The 20465-nt window shown below is 45.6% G+C and overlaps 1 pseudogene; it reads right to left on the minus strand.

The window, feature by feature from the left end:
• Nucleotides 1-15947: 15947 nt before the first annotated feature.
• LOC134984381 (5S ribosomal RNA) lies at nt 15948-16066 on the minus strand (annotated as a pseudogene).
• Nucleotides 16067-20465: the final 4399 nt, after the last annotated feature.

Below are 20465 nucleotides of genomic sequence, written 5' to 3' on the forward strand. Positions count from 1 at the left end.
AAAAAAAGTTTTGCCTCCTTTACCCACTGACTGGGCCATTTTCTCCTCAGCTTGTGCCTTTGCACATCGGATTACCTTCTTTGTCTCCTTCTGTCTAACAAGATATATCTTTTTGTCTTCATTATTTTGTGTCTGCTTATATTTCCTAAAAGCCGTCTTTTTTGCTCTCACAATATTTGCTACTTCTTTTGCAAACCACACTGGCTTCCTTTTCCTTGTGTTTTTCCTAACAGTTTTGATACAAAGGTCTGTTGCCTTCAATATTGCACATTTAAATGTTTCCCACCTCTCCTGCACTGTTTCCAAGTTCCTCCACTCTGCCAAAGAATCGCTTACACATTTTCCCATCCCTACAAAATCAGCCTTCCTAAAATCCAACACCTTTGTTTTTGTATGGGACGAGTCAGTCTCTGTCTTAATGCTGAACCATACTGCTTGATGATCACTGGATCCCAGGTTTTCACCCACTTTTACGTCCGATAATCTGTCTCCATTTGTAAGTATTAAGTCTAATATTGCGTCTTTCCGAGTGGGCTCCCTCACCAATTGGTGGAGGGATGCTCCCTGAAGGGAATTTAAAATGTTCCTACTTCTAGTGGAACTAGCAACAGACACCTCCCAGTTTACATCAGGAAGATTAAAGTCTCCCATGATTATTACCTCTCCTTTTAATGCCATTTTAGTTATGTCCTGCAATAGGTTCTTGTCAAGTTCCTCTTCCTGACCTGGTGGCCTGTATATTACCCCAATACGAATAATCAACTTTTCCCCTGTTTCTATGGTCACCCAAAGGGCCTCAGTTTTTTCTTCAATACTTTGTATTAATGTAGTATTTATGGCATTTTTTACATACATTGCTACCCCTCCTCCGATTTTTCCAATTCTGTCCTTCCTAAATAAAGTATATCCCGGTATAGCTATGTCCCAGTCATGATTTTCATTGTACCATGACTCTGTAATTGCCACAATGTCTAGATCATCCCTTGTCATTATTGCAGTTAGTTCTGGGATTTTATTTCCTAAGCTCCTAGCATTTGCACACATAGCTTTTAGAGTTTTGTTTGTGCTTTTTCTGTTCCTAGCTATGTTCTTCACTCTGCCTAGACGGGTCCACTAGGAGCCATTGGCACTTTAAGAGTTTAACAGTGTGGGCTGGCTCCTCCCTCTATGCCCCTCCTACCAGACTCAGTCTAAAAACTGTGCCCGAGGAGACAGACAACTTCGAGAGAAGGATGTTACACAGATAGTGGCGAGATTCACACCAGCTCACACATACAAGGCAAACAAGCCTGAAAACTCAGTAACCGCTAAAACATTACTGAAATCAGTAAAGAAACAAAGTACTTACCTAAGAACAAAGCAGTACTGAACCAAAGAACCACTGCAGGATAACGAAGTGCTGGGCGGGCGCCCAGCATCCTCTACGGACTACGATAAAATTATTTACTGGTAGGTAATTAAAATCCTATTTTCTCTTACGTCCTAGAGGATGCTGGGGTCTACATTAGAACCATGGGGATGTACCAAAGCTCCCAGAACGGGAGGGAGAGCGTGCAGGCTTCTGCAGAACTGCTTGACCAAACTTGAGGTCCTCAGAGGCCAAAGTATCGAACTTGTAGAACTTGGCAAACGGCACCCCGGGCAGCCGGCCAGGAAGTACCCACCTTACGAGTAGAGTGGGCTTTAACAGATTTTGGACACGGCAAGCCTGCCATAGAATAAGCATGCTGGATAGTGAACCTGATACAGCGAGAAATCGTCTACTTAGAAGCAGGACACCCAATTTTCTTGGGATCATGCAGGACAAACACAGAGTTCGATTTTCTGTGATGAGCAGTCCTCGTCACATAGATCTTCAAAGCCCTCACAACATACAAGGACTTTGAAGCAATTTAGGAGTTAGTAGCCACTGGCACCACAATAGGTTGGTTGATATGAAAAGCCGACACAACCATGGGAAGGAACTGTTGACGCGTCCTGAGTTCCGCCCTATCTTCATGGAAGACCAAATATGGGCTTTTACAGGACAAAGCCCCCAATTCCGACACACGTCGCGCAGAAGCCAAGGCCAACAACGTGACAGCCTTCCACGTGAGAAACTTGACCTCAACCTCCTGTAAAGGCTCAAATCAATCCGACTGCAGGAAATGCAACACCACGTCAAGATCCCAGGGTGCCGTCAGCGCCACAAAGGGAGGCTGGATGTGCAGAACCCCTTTAAAAAAGGTCTGAACCTCAGGGAGGACAGCCAATTGTTTCTGGAAGAAAATGGATAAATCGAACTCTGGACCTTTAGGGATCCCAACCTCAGGACCATATCCACACCTGCTTGCAGGAAAAGGAGAAACCGTCCAAGTTTAAACTCCACCACAGGAAATTTCTTGGATTCACACCAAGACACATACTTTTTCCAAATTCGATGGTAATGTTTAGACGTTACTCCCTTCCTAGCCTGTATCCGGATAGGAATAACTGCTCGGAATACCCTTCCGAGCTAAGAGCTGGCGTTCAACCTCCATGCTGTCAAACGTAGCCGTGGTAAGTCTTGATAAGCAAACGGCCCCTGTTGCAGAAGATCCTCCCGAAGAGGAAGAGGCCTTGGATCTTCCAGCAGAAGATCCGGCAGATCCGCGTACCAATCCATCCTTGGCCAGTCTGGAGCAATGAGGATCGCCTGAACCCTTGTTTTTTTTACAAGATTTAGAATTCTTGGAATGAGTGGAAGTGGAGGGAACACATACACTGACTTGAACACCCGTGGCGTTACCAGGGCATCCACTGCCACTGCTTGTCAGTCTTTCTGTACCTGTAACAGTACCTCTGAAGCTTCTTGTTGAGGCGGGAGGCCATCATGTCTATTTGAGGTACACCCCAACTAATTGTTACCTTCTCGAACACCTACGGGTGGAGGCCCCACTTTCCTGGATGGAGATCGTGTCTGCTGAGTTAATCCGCTTCCCAGTTGTCCACTCCCGGAATGAAGATTGCTGACAGCGCTACTGCATGCTTTTCTGCCCAGAGGAGGATTTTTGTCACTTCTGACATTGCAGCTCTGCTCTTCGTTCCGCCCTGCCGGTTTAAGTAGGCCATGGTCGTTACATTGTCCGACTGCACTTGAAAGGTCTGATCTTGCAGAAGCTGTGCTGCTTGTAGAACACGCCTCTTAGCTCCAGGATGTTTATTGGAAGAAGGGATTCTTGACTTGACCCCCTTCCTTGGACGGTTTCCCCTTGGGTGACTGCTCCGCAACCTCTGAGACTTGCATCAGTGGTTAGAAGATCCAGTTCTGAACCCCAAACTTGCGGCCCTCCAGAAGGTGAGGCAGTTGCAGCCACCAGAGGAGTGAAATCCTTGCTTTCGGCGACAGACGTATCCTCTGGTGCATGAATAGGTGAGATCCTGATCACTGGTCTAGGAGATCCAGTTGGAATGACCGAGCATGACATTTTCCGTACTGTAGAGCCTCGTAAGATGCAACCATCTTCCCCAGAAGGTGAATGCACTGATGGACCGATATCCGGGCAGGCTTCAAGACATCCCAGACCATGGACTGTATCACCAACGCCTTCTCCACCGGTAGAAACACCCTTTGCACCTCCGTGTCGAGGATCATCCCCAGGAAAGACAATCTCCTTTTCGGCTCCAAATGGGACTTTAGAAAATTCAGGATCCAACCGTGCTCCCTGACCAGATGACTCATGAGAGCAATGGACTGTAACAACTTCTCCCTGGGCGATGCCTTTATCAGCAGATCATCCAGATATGGAATTATGTTCACTCCCTGTCTCTCGGAGAACCATCATCTCTGCCATCACCTTGGTGAAGACCCTCGTGCCGTGGAGAGACCGAATGGCAGTGCCTGGAACTGATAGTGATTGTCTAACAGTGCAAACCTGAGATAAGCCTGATGCGGCGGCCAAATGGGAATGTGATGGTACGCATCCTTGATACCTATGGACACCAGAAACTCCCCCTCCTCCAGACCTGAGGTGACTGCCCTCAGAGACTCTATTTTGAAGTTCAAGTTCAAAATTGGCCTGACCGAACCATCCGGTTCCGGTACCACGAAAAGGTTCGAATAGTAACCCTTGTTTTGCTGATGAGGTGGAACTGGAACAATAACCTCTGACTTTTCCAATTTTTAGACGGCTTCCTGTAGAATAGCCCTGTCTGTCAGTAAAGCTGGTAAGCCTGATTTGAAGAATCGGTGAGGTGGGAGATCTTGAAACTCCAGCTTATACCCCTGGGACACAATATCCTGCACCCTGGGATCCAGGTTGGACGACACCCAGACGAGTCTCGCTCCCACCCGTCCATCCTCCAGGCTGCGCGGTCCACCGTCATGCTGAAGATTTTGATGTACCAGAAGCCGGCTTCTGCTCATGGAAACCTGCAGGTGTAGGTTTTTTGGATTTTGCACGACCTCCTCTAAAGAAGGTGGTAGGAGGTTTGGACTTTTTAGTCTTAGCGGCCCGAAAGGAATCTGAGACAAAACATTACATTCCTGGGTACAGGAAATGGACTCTTCTGGAGAAGAAGCGTCCTCTGTAGCATAAGACACAGCATCCCTGGACATGGTTATGTGAGAAACATAAACCCACACTCACACAGGAAAATGTCAGACACAGTTTTCCCCCAAAATCCTTCAGAGAAGCACAGAGCTTGGAACCAGCACACACACAGCGCTTCCCTAGGTAGAGACAATGGGGGTCATTCCGAGTTGATCGCAGCCAGCAATTTTTTGCTGCTGGTGCGATGAACTAATCCACGCCTATGGGGGAGTGTATTTTAGCTTAGCAGGGCTGCGATCACTTGTGCACCCCTGCTAAGCTAAAAAAGTTTCCAGCAACCTAGGAGTAAGGCTGGATCTACTTATTTATTATTTATTAGCAGTTTCTTATATAGCGCAGCATATTCCGTTGCGCTTTATAATTAGAACAACAATTATAGAACAAAACTGGGCAAAGACAGACATAGAGGTAGGAAGGCCCTGCTTGCAAGCTTACAACCTATAGGGAAATAGGCATTGATACACAAGGATAGATGCTACCTGTCACATAATGGTTCCCCAGGTTGCTAGGTTCTTAATGGGTTGTATATGATATGATCACCCAGCAATGTTGGAAGACAAAATGTGAGGTTATGTGGACTGTACAGAGGGGATGTAACTGGATAGGGAAGCATTGAAGGTTATGTGTGTGGGTCTGAAATTTGATAGGCTTGTCTGAAGAGATGAGCTTTCAGAGAACGTTTAAAGGTTTGGAGACTAGAGGAGAGTCTTATTGTGCGTGGGAGTGCATTCCACAGAGTGGGTGAAGCCGGGGTAAAGTCCTGTAATTTTGAGTGGGAACAGGTAATACATGTGGATGAGAGACGCAGATCTTGTGCAGAGCGGAGAGGTCTGGTAGGGAGATATTTTGAGATGAGTGAGGAGATGTATGATGGTGCAGTTTGGTTAATAGCCTTGTATGTAAGTAAAAGTATTTTATATTTGACACAGTAGAATACCGGTAACCAATGGAGGGACTGACAGAGCGGATCAGCAGATGAAGAACGTCTGGCGAGGAAGATTAGCCTCGCAGCTGCATTTAAAATGGATTGTAGTGGAGAGAGCCTATGTATGGGAAGACCAGTAAGGAGACTATTACAATAATCAATGCGGGAGATGATGAGTGCATGGATTAGAGTTTTTGCAGTGTCTTGTGTAAGATAAGGGCGTATTTTGGATATGTTTTTAAGGTGCATGTAACATGATTTAGAGACAGATTGAATGTGTGGAACAAAGGACAGTTCAGAGTCAAGGTTGACACCTAGGCAACGAGCTTGTGGGGTAGGGTGGATAGTTGCATTGTCAACAGTTATAGAGATATCAGGTTGGTAATTACTCTTAGCTGGTGGGAAAATAATTAATTCGGTATTGGAAATGTTGAGTTTGAGGTGGCGAGATGACATCCAAGATGAAATAGCAGACAGGCATCCAGTGACACGAGCCAATACTGGTGGTGACAAATCTGGGGAGGATAGGTAGATTTGGGTATCATCAGCGTACAAATGATACCGAAATCCAAAGGAGCTGATTAGTTTACCAAGAGAGGAGGTAAAGATTGAGAAAAGCAGAGGACCTAAGACTGAGCCTTGCGGTACTCCAACTGATAGAGGTAGAGAAGAGGAGGTAGAATCAGAGAAGTGAACACTGAAAGAGCGATTAGATAGGTAGGATGAGAACCAGGAGAGGGCTGTGTCCTGAAGACCTAGGGATTGTAGTATTTGTTTGAGCAGAGAGTGGTCAACAGTGTCAAAAGCAGCAGAGAGATCTAGAAGAATGAGTAGTGTGTAATGGGCTTTAGATCTAGCAGTGACTAGATCAGGCATTCCCAACCGCGGTCCTCAAGGCACACCAACAGTGCAGGTTTTAGTGACATCCAGGCTTCAGCACAGATGGTTAAATCAAAATAACTGAGCTACTAATTAAGTCACCTGTGCTAAAGCCTGGATATCGCTAAAACCTGCACTGTTGGTGTGCCTTGAGGACCGTGGTTGGGAAACAATGGACTACATCATTCACTACTTTGGTCAGTGCCGTCTCTCTGGAGTGTTGGGCATGAAAGCCTGACTGAAGTGGGTCCAATAAGTTGTGCGAGTTAAGAAAGTGTGTAAGGCAAGTGTAGGCAAGCCTCTCAAGTAGCTTGTGCGACAGATCCAGCGATGTTCCTCCCGGCTTTGATGTCAGACATCCGATCTCCGTTTGCCTGGAAACACCTGTGTTCGGATGACCACTCACAGAAAATGGCATCCAACTGTGAGTATCCGCCCCGGACCGCCTCTCCACTGTCAATCTTCCTGCGTTCAGCGCTGCGTCTGGGGAGGCGGTGACTGACTCACCACCGGAATTCTGGCTCTGTTAGGGGGTGGCGGCATACTGCGGGAGAGTGCGGTCGCCTGGGGCAGCTAACGATCATCACCCTCAGGAGCTCAGTGTCCTATCATCGGAGATAGTGGCTCAGACCCCGCAGGGCGGACACTACTTGCCCCCTAAGTCCCACGAAGCAGGGAGGCTGTTGCCAGCAGCCTCCCTGTGCCTAAATTACTTCAAGAAAACAATAAAACTAAAGAAGCTCTCAGAGCTCCCCTAGCTGTGACCGGCTCCTCCGGGCACATTTTCTAAACTGAGTCTGGTAGGAGGGGCATAGAGGGAGGAGCCAGCCCACACTATGAAACTCTTAAAGTGCCAATGGCTCCTAGTGGACCCGTCTATACCCCATGGTACTCATGTGGACACCAGCATCCTCTAGGACGTAAGAGAAACACGGTTTTCCAAGTTATAAACTTAACATGCACGTTTTGCAAGGGTTCAAAACTTGACTGAAAAAACATACAAAACTAGATTCAAGTCCCATGGAGCTGTAGGTGGAATGAATGGAGGTTGAACTCTGAGGACACCTTGCAGGAAATTGTGAACTGTTGGCAAAAGTGCCAAACGCCTTTGAAAGAAAACTGACAAGGCAGAGACCTGCACCGTTAGTGTCACTAAACGCAGTCCTCCATCTAACCACGTCTGTAAAAGAGCAAAATATTCGGAAACATCCTAGCTTCACACCAACCTATATAAGCTAGCCAAATCCTGTGATAATGAGCTGCTGAAACTGGCTTCCTAGCACGTAATATGGTTGGTATAACCAACTGTGGAATGCTCTCTCGCCTTGAGAGTGGTCTCAACAGCCACCCCGTAAAACGCAGCCACGCTAAATTGGGGTAAAGGAATGACCCCTGCTGTAGTAGGTCTGTACATAGCAGAATCAGCTGGAGGAAAATCCTGACGACTGAGATAATCTTCTTTCCAGTTGTGCAGTCCTGGAATGAAGACCGCCAACAATATCACGTGGTGATGTTCGGCCCAATTGAGGATTTGAGCAACTTCTCGCATGGCCATGCGACTTTGAGTCCCTCCTTGTTTGTTGATGTATGCGACTTCTGTTGCGTTGTCCGACTGAACCTGAACAGTCTGAAACAGGAGCAAGTGAACTGCCTGACGCAGAGCGTTGTAAATTGCCCAGAGTTCCAGGACAGTGGTTAACAGTAATCTTTCTCGGTCTGAACATAGACCCTGAAACTGACAATGTTGGACCACTGCTCCCCAACCTTTGAGACTTGCGTCCGTCATCAGAATTATCCAATTCCAGACTCCGAACCTTTTTCCCGCAGTGAGATTGTGTATGTGGAGCCACAAGAGTAGTGATACTCTGGCCCTGGAGACAAGCGCACCATCTGATGAATTTGTAGATGAGAGCTGGATCACTGTGCGAGAAGATCCAGCTGAAAGGGACCTGAGTGAAATCTTCCGAACTGGAGTGTTTTGAAAGATGCCCCCATCTGTCTTAACAGTCGAAATGCACAAATGCACCGAGACTGTCCGTGGTTTGAGCACTGGCAGTACTAGATGACGAATAGCATGTACTTTCTGTTGTGACAGGTAAATGCGTTGATCCACCGCAATCAGAATCATTCATAAAATGTAATTCTTTGACACGTGACACGACTTGATTTATTATTTTTTTTAAAGTTGACAATCCATCCGTACTGAACTAGTACACTGTACAACAGAAAGACAAGTTTATGAAGTATTTGTTGTGACAAATACTCTATTCCTCGATTTGACTCTGCCTCGGCCTGTCAAGAACGAAACCACAGGGGCTGTCGGGCCGCAAGCCAAGAATAAACTTGTCCGACATCCAACGAAGCCGTAACTAAATACTCAACCAATTCACAAATGTGATCGGTAAGAAATATAAGCTGGTCTGAGGGAAAACCCTGTTGTAGGCCTAACCTGAGCTGTTTCACCCATGCAACTACAGCCTTGTTAACGTAAACTCCAACTCAAACAGCTATAAGCATCACCCCTGTTGCTGTATACATGGAATTTAGCATGACCTCCAGCTTACTCTCCGAGGGGTCTTTAAGCGTAGCTGCACCCGGGACTAGAATAGTCAATTTTAGTGAAAGTTTAGAAACTGAAGACTCCACCGATGGCGATTTAGTTGTCATAGCCGGTGGGAAAAGATATTTAGACAGAAATCGCGTTGTCCCAGAAAAGTGTTTAACTGGATTTAGCCATGCTTCTATTAAATGCTTATTCAGAGATATGAATAAGAAAAACACAGTCGCCCATAGTCTGCTAGCAATAAAACCTCATATGTTTCAGTGCAACCTAGCAGCTGGCATACCGCTCTAATGAGATCATCATAGCTCGGGCTATTAGTGACCTCACTATCTGACTCCTGACCCAATGCTGAGATATCAGATGTGGCATTGAATCATCAGAATGTAATTATGAGACAAACGATGACCAGTCTTAGAAATTGAACTATACATGGACTTTGTAACCCAGCAAAGTTCTAGAAACATCCTGAGCCCACATTGGCTGCTCACACGGTATTATCCGTGAATCAGACTCAGCCGCCTCATGGTCTTTTCGTGCAGTGGGCAACTCAGACATTCTCACAGTTATCACAGACAAGCTGCTGTTTCTCATATTGTCATGCAGACAGACAGACAATAATACAGTGAGACAACGTCCGCACAACTCAGTGAAAATAACTGTAGTGTCTATAATACCACGTGCACCGCACTGTGTTCTAGAGGAAATCTATGATGGTCACTGTGCCACCTACTAAACACCCCTGCCACCTCCAGTGGCCGTGTGTTGTAGGACTGACATATTGCTGTAGGAAGAAGCAGGAAGTAGGTGCGTCCCAGCATGTGCATCTGACTATAACCTATGTACCCCAAAAAGCACTCATAACCTAGGCTTAATAGCCTGTTCTGTCCCTTATAGCCCTGGCCACCATACCTTATATTTAGAGGAACCGCTGAACTAGGGACCGCCATGACCTCCCCCAATGCTTAAAGCAGTGAGCCGCACCTAGCTTCTTCCACCCATACCCTCTCGCATTGTATACCAAGCACCGGCTCTGAGTGATGCTGCCCTGCAGCAGCAGCAGATACCCACCGTGGTCTGTGCACTGGTGGAAGCCGGAGAGCGGGGTAGATGTGTGTCGGGCGTCCAGCGGCGGCAGTGTGATCTGTCTGCTAATGGGAGCTGCGCTGCCGGGAGCCGCTTCTCTGGAGCTGCGAGGTGTAGCCTGACAGGTGCCCAGCGGCAGCATTATTTGACTATTGCTGGGAGCCGCTTCCCAGTTGTCTAGAGGGGCAGATTGTAGAGGGCAGAGGCAGCGCTGTTTGGAGCTGCGCTGCTGGGTGCCGGGAGCCGGGCAGGTGTGGAGCGACACAGGCGCCCAGTGGCAGTATGTGTCTGACCGCTGGTGTGAGCCAGGAAGCGGGGGAGTTTGATCCAGTAAAGCTATACCTTAGTAAGCAGCTCGTGCAAAACACGTTCCCCGCACATGGAGGGGCGGCAGCAGGAGCTGACTGCCCCACAATCACAGCAACAAACAGGCCCAACGGAGCGGCGGCAGCATAAGCTGACTGCCCGCTCCTTACCTCAGTGTAATGGGGAGGTTCTGACGGGGCTTCTCTCTAAGCTCCATCAGCTCCTGCAGCCATGGCTGAATCAGCTACTGCTGATGTAGGTCTATAGCGGGTCTTCTCTGTCTAAGCACCAACAAGCCTTCGCTGCACAACAGCAGCACACACTCACGGACCCACGCTTCTTAATAAGCTGGGAAGGGAGTGTGATTGATACAAGAAAAAATATTTAGAAAAAGTAAAAGTAAACCCTGGAATGACTCCAGGATGCGACCTTCCCTGATGAAGGCAAAAAAAAACCACTGAGGCATCTTGGAAGTATGGAGGGGGGGAAGAGGGTTACACATTTAAATATTTAAATGTGCCGATATCTGCTAACACACTGTCCATATCCCAAGAGTACTACAGTGCCCCCTAGTGGATGAAAAATAAGTGATGTCACTGTGACGCTCCCAGATCCCCTAACCTCCCCAGTCATGTCCCTGTATTACTATAGATATAAGTAATGTCACTGTGACGCTCCCAGATCCTCTCACCTCCCCAGTCATGTCCCTGTATTACTATAGATATAAGTGATGTCATTGTGACGCTCCCAGATCCCCCTCTCCTACCCAGTCATGTCCCTGTATTATTACTATAGATATAAGTGACGTCACTGTAACACTCCCAGATCCCCTCACCTCCACAGTCATGTCCCTGTATTATTACTATAGATATTAGTGATGTCACTGTGACACTCCCAGATCCCCTCACCTCCACAGTCATGTCCCTGTATTATTACTATAGATATTAGTGATGTCACTGTGACACTCCCAGATCCCCTCACCTCCACAGTCATGTCCCTGTATTATTACTATAGATATTAGTGATGTCACTGTGACACTCCCAGATCCCCTCACCCCCCCAGTCATGTCCCTGTATTATTACTATAGATATTAGTGATGTCACTGTGACACTACCAGATCCCCTCACTTTCCCAGTCATGTCCCTGTATTATTAATATAGATATGTAATGTAACTGTAACACTCCCAGACCCCCTCACCCCCCAGTCATGTCCCATTATTATTATAGATATAAGTGGTGTCACTGTGACGCTACCAGATCCCCTCTCCTCTCCAGTCACGTCCCTGTATTATTATTAGAGATATAAGTGATGTCCCTGTGACGCTCCCAGATCCCCCTCACCCCCCAGTTATGTCCCTGTATTATTACTAGAGATATAAGTGATGTCACTGTGACATTCTCAGATGCCCTCACCTTCTCAGTCATGTCCCTGTATTATTACTATATCTATAACTGATGTCACTGTCACATTCCCAAACCCCCTCACCTCCCCAGTCATGTCCCTGTATAAGGTATGTCACTATGATGCTCCCAGATCCCCTAAACTCCCCAGTTAAATCTATGTATTATTACTAGAGATATAAATTATGCTACTGTGACACTCTGAGATCCCCTCACCTCCCCAGTCATGTCCCTTAGTGTTCAAGATAGGCTGTTTAAGCTGGGCGCCACGCCCTGCCCGATTTTTTAAGGGCAAAATCCGTCCTGCCCTTTCTGCGGCATCCTGATAAAACTGCTGTCAGCTTCCTGCCTTCTCAGCATGTAAAGATGCCTTGCGCGTGTGCACGGCATCCATTCATGCTAGTGGAGTGAGCTTGGGGAGTGGAGTGAGCTTGGGGAAAGCCCAGCACATCGTAGGTGCTGGGAACGTTTCCAACAGTGACGCTGCCGGCCGCCCACATCCCCTGCAGTAACGTCTGTGGGCTGCACCACCCACTTAAATGATGTTTTATGGCCACGAACCCTATTTTACATGCCAACGAACCTTTTCGGATGCGTGCGTGACTTTGCCGTGCGCGCACACATATGCCACTGCAGTCCAGGGCACTGCCTAACACTATTTCTGGAGTGAACACTATCCCTGTATTATTACTACAGATAAGTTATGTAACTGTGACTCTCCCAGATCCCCTCACCTCCCCAGTCATGTCCATGTATTACTAATAAAGATATAAGTGATGTCACTGTGACTCTCCCAGATCCTCTCACCTTCCCAGTCATGTCCCTGTATTATTACTATAGATATAAGTGATGTCACTGTGATGCTCCCAGATCCCCCTCATCACCCCAGTCATGTCCCTGTATTATTACTATAGATATAAGTGATGTCACTGTGATGCTCCCAGATCCCCTCACCTCCCGTCATGTCCCTGTATTATTATTGTAGATATAAGTGAAATCACTGTGTTATTCCAACGTCCCCTCACCTCCCCAGTCATGTCCCTGTATTATTACTATAGATATGTGATTTCACTGTGACACTCCCAGATCCCCTCACCTCCCCAGTCATGTCCCTGTATTATTACTAAAGATATAAGTGATGTCACTGTGATATCACCACCACTCCCAATGTATTATAATAATAATAATAATAATAATAATAATAATACCAGGACACCACAAGCTGCTGTCCCTGTATAATAATAACCATACACAAAAACCTGCTCCCCCTGTATTATACTAATAACAACAACAGGAACCCCATTCTACTCTTCCTTTAAAATAATAATAAAATGACACCACAGGCTGCTCCATCTGCAAAAAAATAATAATAATAGGACACAACAGGCCGCTCCCTTCTGTATAATAATAATAATAATAATAATAATAATGATGACAAAACACCACAGGCTGCTGCCTCTGTATAATAATAAGTGGACACGATTAGCTACTCCTTCTTTATAATATTAATAATAGGACAACAAAGGCTGCTCCTCCTGTATTATAATAATAATAATAATAATAATAATAATAATAACAACAACAACAACAATAACTGCACACCACAGGCTACTCCCCCTGTATTATAATAATAATAATAATAATAATAATAATAATAATAATAATAATAATGCTTTCCCTGTATAATAATAACAACAGGACACCACAGGCTGCTCCTCCTGTATAATAACAGGACACCACATGCTGCTCTCCCTGTATAATAATAATAATAATAATAATAGAACACCACAGGCTGCTTCCCCTGTATAATAATAATAATAATAAATAACTGTACACCACAGGTCGCTCCCTCCGTATAATAACAGGATACCACAGGCTGCTCCTCCTGTATAATAATAATAATAATAACAACAACAACAGGACACCATAGGCTCCTCCTCCTGTAGAGTAGGATGTCACAGGCTGCTCCTCCTGTCTATTATGACAACACAGAATGCTACCCCTGTATATTATTGCAACACAGGCTGCTCCTCCTGTATACTATGACAAGACAAAATGTTATCCCTGTATATTATGACAACACAGGCCGCTCCCCCTGTACAGCACAATGCCACAGGACACAACACCTGTAATGTCCCGTATATAGAATTACGGTAACGGTGGGATCTGTGCCACCTGTAATACGGTAATGGCTGGGTCTTGCGCCACCTGTATTACGAAAACGGCGGATTCTGCGCCACCTGTATTACGGTACCGGCGGGGTCTGCGCCACCTGTATTACGGTAACGGCGGGGTCTGTGCCACCTGTATTACGGTAATGGCGGGGTCTGTGCCACCTGTATTACGGTAACAGCGGGGACTGCGCCACCTGTATTACGGTAATGGCGGGGTCTGTGCCACCTGTATTACAGTAATAGGACACTAGAGTGTCAGCCACCTGTACAGGGTTAATGCAGCACCAGAGGCTGCTCCAGCTGCACTATAACAAGGCACCAGAGGCTGCTCCCCCTGTAGTACAGAACCTGACACCAGAGCTGCTCAGCCTATAGAATAATAATAATAATATCATTACCTGCTGCCAGACACAGCAATGGCTGCTCTCTGCTCCTGCTGCCTTGTGGGAATGATAGAAGGAAGGCGGAGCTCAGACCAGGGGAAAATGGCCGCCGCTCCTGACGTCACTACACGGCCATTGCTGCTGCCGGACTGGTCTACAAGAAAATGGCCGCCGGCCTCCTACACTGAGGACATGTATGGTAAGAAGTATTACAGAGGGCTGGGCTGTGGGTGGTGTAGAGGAGGGGAGGGGCCAGTAACCAGGTAGCAGCCCTTGCCAATCATACACTACTTTCGGCCTGTGCGTTCCACCTTACTTTCGGACTGTGCGTTCCACATACAGGAAGTGAGTTTTCATCGACTGCTGCACCCTCCCAGTGTCCGTGGAGATCAGGTAATGGCGTCTTACTATACAGGGGGAGCAGCCTGTGGTGTCCTGATATTATTATTATACAGGGGGAGCAGCCTGTGGTGTCCTGTTATTATTATACAGGGGGAGCAGCCTGTGGTGTCCTGTTGTTATTATTATACAGGGGGAGCAGCCTGTGGTGTCCTGATATTATTAATATACAGGGGGAGCAGCTTGTGGTGCCCTGTTATTATTAATATACAGGGGGAGCAGCCTGTGGTGCCCTGTTATTATTAATATACAGGGGGAGCAGCCTGTGGTGCCCTGTTATTATTAATATACAGGAGGAGCAGCCTGTGGTGCCCTGTTATTATTAATATACAGGGGGAGCAGCCTGTGGTGCCCTGTTATTATTAATATACAGGGGGAGCAGCCTGTGGTGCCCTGTTATTATTAATATACAAGAGGAGCAGCCTGTGGTGTCCTGTTATTATTATTATACAGGGGGAGCAGCCTGTGGTGACCTGTTATTAATATTATACAAGAGGAGCAGCCTGTGGTGCCCTGTTATTATTATTATACAGGGGGAGCAGCCTGTGGTGCCCTGTTATTATTAATATACAAGAGGAGCAGCCTGTGGTGTCCTGTTATTATTATTATACAGGGGGAGCAGCCTGTGGTGACCTGTTATTAATATTATACAAGAGGAGCAGCCTGTGGTACCCTGTTATTATTTTACCGGGGCAGCAGCCTGTGGTGTACAGTTGTTGTTGTTATTATACAGGGGGAGCAGCCTGTAGTGTCTAGTTGTTGTTGTTATTATTATTATACAGGGGGAGCAGCCTGTGGTGTCCTGTTATTATTTTTATACAGGGGGAGTAGCCTGTGGTGTCCTGTTATTATGAAACAACAAAGTATGGTCCTTCAAAGAGAACAAAGGACCAAAAAAAAGCAACTATAAGCCTTTCCTGGGCACACTTGAAAACGTGAAATTTTTTTTGGGAAATGATGAAATTATTAAGACATAACTTTTATTAATGTATACTTTAAGAGAAGACGAGAGCTGGCATCAATAATTAAAGAACATGGGTGTTCACATGTACTAATGTACCTGTTATGGTCAGAATAATGATTTAAGTGGTCGAAAATAAATAAAACCTCATTCACAAAGATAAATCATACAGATCCTCTATGATCTGATTTTTATATGAGTGAGGTCACTACCTCGAGTCCGATATAATCTGGTAAATGCTGTAACCTGTGACCAGGTTAATGCACTGGGCCCCAAAGTGTTTTAACTGCTGGAGAGTAAAATACCTACGGTACCTAGTATTCCCTGGTGGTTCCCCATCCAGGTACTGACCAGGCCCTGCAGTGCTTGGGTTCCAAGATCAGACGAGTTTGGGCATACTCAGTGCGGTCTGACCGTAGGTAAGTCTGTCTCCTAGGCGCACCGTTGACCGATTGTATTGGGACCCAGAATGTCAATCACAGAATAAATACCAGGTTATATTCGTGCAATAAGTTGATACAATAAATTGCCAGATTGTTGCTGAGGGATCTAGTCAGTGGTGATTTGAGGCAGTAATAATGACTGTGGGGTAACATAGTATCTGAGGTTGAAAAAAGACAATTGTCCATCGAGTTCAACCTATTTGTGGTGTCCTCTGCATGATGATTTGACTAAATAGTAACTATAATGCATGACTATGCACCATACCCCTGGATATCCTTATCCAATAGGAATTTATCTAACCCATTCTTAAAGGTGGTGACAGATTCCGCCATTACAACTCCCTCGGGCAGGGAATTCCAAACACGTATTGTCCTTACCGTGAAAAAGCCTTTACGCCGTTTTGTGCGGAATCTCCTCTCCTCTAACCTGAGCGAGTGTCCACGAGTCCTCTGTGTTGATCTAACCAAAAACAGGTCCCGCGCAAGCTCTGAGTATTGTCCCCTTATATATTTGTAGATGTTGATCATATCCCCTCTTAGTCTCCGCTTTTCCAATGTAAACATGCCTAGTCTTTCAAGCCTTTCCTTGTATTCCATCGTCTCCATGCCCTTAATTAGTTTGGTCGCCCTCCTTTGTACCTTTTCAAGCTCCAGGATATCCTTTTTGTAGTACGGTGCCCAGAACTGTACACAGTATTCAAGGTGTGGCCTCACTAGTGATTTATATAATGGGAGTATAATACTCTCGTCCCTAGCATCAATACCCCGTTTTATGCATGCTAATATCTTATTAGCCTTCTTTGCTGCAGTCCTACTTTGGATACTACTGCTTAGCTTGCTATCTATGAGGACACCTAAGTCCTTTTCCAGTACAGAATCCCCTAGTTTTACCCCATTTAGTAGGTAGGTGTAATTTTTGTTCTTGTTACCACAGTGCATTACCTTACACTTGTCTGTGTTGAAGCGCATTCTCCATTTGGCTGCCCATGCTTCTAATTTAACTAAGTCGTTCTGAAGAGACTCGGCATCCTCCTCTGTATTTATAGCCTTACACAATTTGGTATCATCTGCAAAAATTGACACCATGCTCTCTAGACCTTCTGTTAGGTCGTTAATGAAAATATTGAACAATAGCGGTCCTAATACTGAGCCTTGCGGCACACCACTTAGCACTTCAGTCCAAGTTGAAAAATATCCATTAACCACAACGCGCTGCTTCCTATTATCTAACCAGTTTTTGACCCAAGTGCATATTGTGCTTCCTAGCCCTGATTCTTGTAGCTTGTATATAAGTCTCATGTGAGGTACAGTATCAAACGCTTTGGCAAAGTCTAAAAAGATTACATCCACGTCTTTACCCTGATCTAGGTTTGCGCTTACTGTTTCATAAAAGCCAAGTAAGTTGGTTTGACAGGATCTGTCCTTCATAAACCCATGTTGATTCCTTTTAATGACCTTATTGGTTTCAAGGAACTTCTGAATACTATCTCTTAGAATACCTTCCAATACTTTCCCCACTATAGATGTAAGACTAACTGGTCTATAATTACCTGGTTCAGCTTTACTTCCCTTTTTGAATATAGGCACTACTTCCGCTATACGCCAGTCTTTGGGAACCATACCTGATATAACTGAATCCTCAAAGATCAGAGATAGCGGTTTTGCCAGTTCAAAGTGAAGCTCCATTAGAACCCTTGGATGAATACCATCGGGCCCTGGTGATTTATTAATCTTTAAATGTTTTAATCGGTGACAGACTACTTCCTCGCTTAAATAAGTACCTATCAGTGTGTTATTGTCCTTATTGAGATTGTGTGTCAGTCCCTGAATTGGGTCCTCTCTAGTGAATACTGTTGAAAAAAACTCATTTAGTGTGTTCGCTATGTCATTATCATTTTTGCTTAAGACTCCCAACGTGTCCTTCAAAGGGCCTATACTCTCCTTGTTTAATCTCTTGCTATTGATGTATTTAAAGAATTTTTTGGGATTTGATTTGCTTTCCTTTGCTACTAGTTTTTCAGTTTCTACTTTAACCGCTCTTATTTCCTTTTTGCAATTTTTGTTACATTCCTTATAGTGCTGAAATGACTCTGCTTCCCCGTCAGATTTGTATTTTTTAAATGCTCGCCTTTTCTTGCCCATAAGTTCCTTAATCTTTTTGTTAAGCCACATCGGTTTATGATTTTTATTCCCTTTTTTGCTACTCATAGGAATATATTTGAGTGTATTTTTAGCTAGCAGGAATTTTAGTACCTCCCATTTCTCCGTAGTATTTTTTCCTAAAAACAAACCTTCCCATTCAATATCCCTGAAAAATACCCTCATCATTTCAAAATTTGCTTTGCTAAAATTTAAAGTCCTAGTTGAGCCAGTATAGGGCTGTTTGTAGAAACTGATATTGAAGGTGACCATATTATGGTCGCTGTTTCCTATGGGTTCCCCTACTATAATACCCGATACCAAATCCTGATTGTTTGTTAATAACAGGTCTAAGATTGCATTGTACCTAGTTGGTTCCTCAATTAGTTGGACTAGGTAGTTATCATTTAGTGTGTTTAAAAACATACTGCCCCTAGCAGTATCACATGAATCGTTTTTCCAGTTTATCTCTGGATAGTTAAAATCTCCCATCACTACTATGTCTCCTACTCCTGCTGCTTTTTCAATTTGCTTTAGTAACAATTCATCATCAGATGCGTTGATACCAGGCGGCCTATAGCATACACCCAATACTAACTTTTTTGTTCCTTTTTCCCCGCATGCAATTTCTACCCATAGTGTCTCAACAGTGTCTACAGTACCCTCCTGAGTATCTTCCCATATATTAGGTTTTAAAAACGGCTTTACGTACAGACACACCCCTCCACCCTTTTTATTTAGTCTGTCTCTCCTAAACAGTGTATAGTCCTCTAGATTGACTGTCCAATCATGAGATTCATCCCACCAAGTTTCAGTAATGCCTATAATATCATACTGTTTGCTTGCTGCAAGTATTTCTAGTTCACCCTTTTTACCAGTAATGCTTCTGGCGTTTACATACATACAACTAAGATAAGTATTTTCCCTTGCATTAGGGACATCTTTCACCTTATGTGGCAAGGATGACCTGTAATCGTCATTGGTTCGTGCTTTGGTAAAATCCCTTTTAGTACCCATGTTAATAACCTTACTGCCTGCTCTTACCCTCCCCCCAACTTCTCCCCCATTTTGTTTACTACCGCCATCCCCACTATTCTCACTGCATGACCCGTAGTTTTTAGCTAAACCCTCCCCCCAGGCTCCTAGTTTAAAATCTCCTCCAACCTTCTAACCATCCTTCCCCCCAGCACCGCTGCCCCCTCCTCAGTCAGGTGCAATCCGTCACGACAAAAGAGATGGCGTCTGACTGAGAAGTCCGCCCAGTGTTCCAGGAACACAAACCCCTCTTTCCTGCACCAATCCCTAAGCCACACATTTACCTCCCTAATCTCCCTATGCCTCCCTGGACTAGCGCGTGGCACGGGTAATAATTCCGAGAATATTACCTTAGATGTCCTTGCCTTCAGTTTCTTTCCTAAGTCCCTATAGTCTTTCTTAAGGACATCCCACCTTCCGCTAACTTTGTCATTGGTGCCAACGTGCACCAAGACCGCCGGGTCTTTGCCAGCCCCTCCCAACAATCTATCTACCCGGTCCGCGATGTGCCGTACCCGAGCACCCGGGAGACAACAGACTGTACGGCGATCACGGTCCCGGTAGCAGATTGCCCTATCTGCCTTCCTGATGATAGAATCCCCTACCACCACCATTTGACTAGGTACCTCTCTATCTTTTATCCCAACCGCGCCAGAGGGACCGCACCTCTGGATGCTAGAGGGAGCAGTCTCCTCCGGCACCGTCATTTCTTCGCTATCATCCTCCGATTCCTTGTCCAATCGGGCAAATTTGTTCGGGTTTGATAGTTCAGAGATGTCGTGCCTCCCCCTCTTATTCTTCCTTCTAACTGTGACCCAACTGGCTACCTGATCATCATCCTCTTCTACCAGTGACCCCTCCCGCAACTCCTCCACCGTTCTGTCTGAACTACGCTCGAGATTGTGAATCCCCCTCAGTCGCGTAACGGTTTGCTCTAGATCAGTTACCTGGGCTTCCAGGGCAGCCGTTCGCACACACCTCGTGCAGATGTATTCACACTGGGCCGGTAGCTCCAGGTGTGCATACATCTTGCACGACATGCACTGAGTGAGGTCCTCAATCACAGCCCCTCCCATATTGTTTGCAAGGTCTAACTCCCTGTTACACTCAAAGAAAAAGCAGCAAAAATAAAAAATAGAAGACAAGCAATATCACTTATACAATAATTAAGCTGGCTTATACTTATCTATCTTTGTGCGGTTC

The sequence above is a fragment of the Pseudophryne corroboree genome (genome assembly GCF_028390025.1).
Source record: "Pseudophryne corroboree isolate aPseCor3 chromosome 3 unlocalized genomic scaffold, aPseCor3.hap2 SUPER_3_unloc_5, whole genome shotgun sequence".
Classification (NCBI taxonomy): domain Eukaryota; kingdom Metazoa; phylum Chordata; class Amphibia; order Anura; family Myobatrachidae; genus Pseudophryne; species Pseudophryne corroboree.